The sequence below is a fragment of the Anneissia japonica genome, unplaced genomic scaffold, assembly GCF_011630105.1.
Source record: "Anneissia japonica isolate Jap-2015-1 unplaced genomic scaffold, ASM1163010v1 scaffold3945_len365852_cov175, whole genome shotgun sequence".
NCBI lineage: Eukaryota > Metazoa > Echinodermata > Crinoidea > Comatulida > Comatulidae > Anneissia > Anneissia japonica.
This window is the reverse complement of record NW_022684590.1, coordinates 114,597-117,360: the sequence shown is the minus strand read 5'-3', so window position 1 is coordinate 117,360 and position 2,764 is coordinate 114,597.

The following is a 2,764-nucleotide window of genomic DNA, read 5'->3' as shown; positions in this document are numbered from 1 at the left end:
ATTATACGATGCAATCGTCTTATTTTTTGTACAGTAGGCCTATAATAACATTCTTAAGATTATCCATCAAAGGAGAAATCGAAATTCCTTCTGGTAGTTAAATATGAAGTCTAATCAGGAATTGTAGATGACTAAAAACTTGAAATTGTCGTTTTAGTAAGGTGTTTCGGTGTGCTTCAATATGATCGCATATATTTCAGTTTTTTAAATGTTCAACAAAAAAAAACCAGTAGCATTAGTAACACTTACTATTTAATGCAAGATTACATGATACAAAAAATGTATAATAGGCTTCTTTATTCAATGAATCGATAAATATTCTTGTTCTACATTAAGTAATATAGTATTGGATGAACACAATAGGGCATTACAGTAACGTAAGCTAGTGAATGCAAACAATAGAAGTCAGGACGTTGATATGGATTGAAGCCTCATAATGCAAGAACAGGATTGATTTTAGACCTATACAAATGGGATAATAGTATAACCAATGTACAATGGCGTATCTAGGTTCTAAGCGGCCCTATTCGAGAGTACAGTCGTACCCCTTTACGTATATTTTGGCCGTCCAGTGTAAGTCGTACTAAAGTTGCAGAAAAATATACTGATTAATTCTTACCTAGCAAGGATAACTTGCAAATTACAAATGGTGTTTAACATATTGAAATATGATATCAGTTTTTCACTGAAGTAACCCATAATAAAACCATCCACTGCTCAACACCATCCCGGTGCTTCTGTGTCAGGTTTTGTAGCCCAAAATATGATTATTTATGTAAAGTGAATTATTGTACATTTTGTTACTTTTTCTGAAGTAATTCATAGTACAGTACCGAGCGATCATTTTATTTACCAGCGATCGTTTTGTTACCACAAAAACACATATTTAAAGGGCTCACAGTCTTCTCGATAAAAAAAGGTTTTGTTTGCTATCCTACCCCCTGGACAATATCCATAGGTTTGATTTGAATAGCTTTTAAATATAATATTGTGTATACTACTGCATTCACAATTTACATTGTAATATAAAGCTTATGATCGCTTATTATAGTGAACCAACATAAAAGGAACTAAAATCAACGGGGGTAAAATACTGTAAACCACGTCTATACAAAACATTGTTGACTGTGATCCGACTCGTCGATATGGTAACTAGGCCTACATATTGAATTTGTAACATTTAAATAAAACCCTTAAATAGTACCCTTTCACATCGTATAGAGAACCATCCGTGATTAAATAAAAATTTACTGAAAAAAAGTGGATCAGTACGAGGGAAATTATCACAACTAAAGGTATTTGATCATTTTAAATACTCATTCAATATAATTATTTAAAAAATAATTAAATCAAATACTCATTCAATATAATTATTTCTTTAATAATAATTATCTTGAGATTTTCTATTTTGTTGATCCAATATTGCCTATTCTTATCTGCATTAGAGTTCGTCTATGACACAGCTTATTGTTTATGTCTACATACAATAATAAATGATAGAAAACACATATAAAAGTCAGGAAATTACGTTAAATCATTTTAACCATTTTATATGTTGAATTCTATTCTCAAAAACTTCCTGAATATTTGTTTACGTTTTTGAAATGGTAATTGTTTTTGTTGCTGCTGCTGCTTTTGCTGTTGTTGCTGCTGCTGTTGTTATTGTTGTTGTTGTTGCTGCTGTTGTTGTTGTTTGTTGCTACTGTTGTTGCTGCTGCTGCTGTTGTTTCTGCTGTTGTTTGTTGCTGCTGCTGTTATTGTTGTTGCTGCTGTTGTTGTTTGTTGCTACTGTTGTTGCTGCTGCTGTTGTTATTGTTGTTGCTGTTGTTGTTGTTGTTGTTATTGTTGTTGTTGTTGTTGCTGCTGCTGTTGTTTTTGTTGTTGCTGCTGCTGTTGTTATTGTTGTTGTTGCTGCTGCTGTTGTTGTTGTTGTTGTTGCTGCTGCTGTTGTTGTTTTTGTTGTTGCTGTTGTTGTTTGTTGCTAATGTTGTTGCTGCTGCTGTTTTTGTTATTGTTGTTGCTGCTGCTGTTGTTTGTTGCTACTGTTGTTGTTGCTGCTGCTGTTGGTATTGTTGCTACTACTGTTGTTGTTGTTGCTGCTGCTGCTGTTGTTTGTTGCTACTGTTGTTGCTGCTGCTGTTGTTGTTATTGTTGTTGTTGCTGCTGTTGTTGCTGTTTCTGCTGATAATGACTTCTTATTCACAGTACGGTTTTATCAGACATTCAATACGCATTCTATTGTGTTTAACATTAAAAATTTAACTTCGTTGGCCTTTAATTTATTTTTTTAACTTTACTACAATATCCATTAAACTGTCTGCCAGAGATAAAAGTATACCTGACAGTTGTAAAAAAACACTTATAGTTCCAACAAGTTTTGCCTATATGTTACTGTATTTCTAAATACCACTACCATCACATCCGAATGTACTGTGACAAACTTGATCCCGGACATCTATATTTTTTGGAAAGATCTGTGAAAATACTTGTAATCATCGAACTTACAGTTCCATTTGAAACGGCTATTAATCATGCTCACTCCCGTAAAATTAATAAATATTTTCCCCCTTACGGCTGACATCTTGGCCTCCGGCTACGAGGTCCAACTGATTGCTCTGGAGATGGAATCCAGAGCGTATGTCTCCCCAGATAATTTAAATAACTTTAAAAAATCTTAACAATCTGCAATAAACCAATCTCACTAAAGACTTTAAGGGATAATGTCTCGAAAACAACATTAGTTTCTCTCTTTAGTATCTATTAC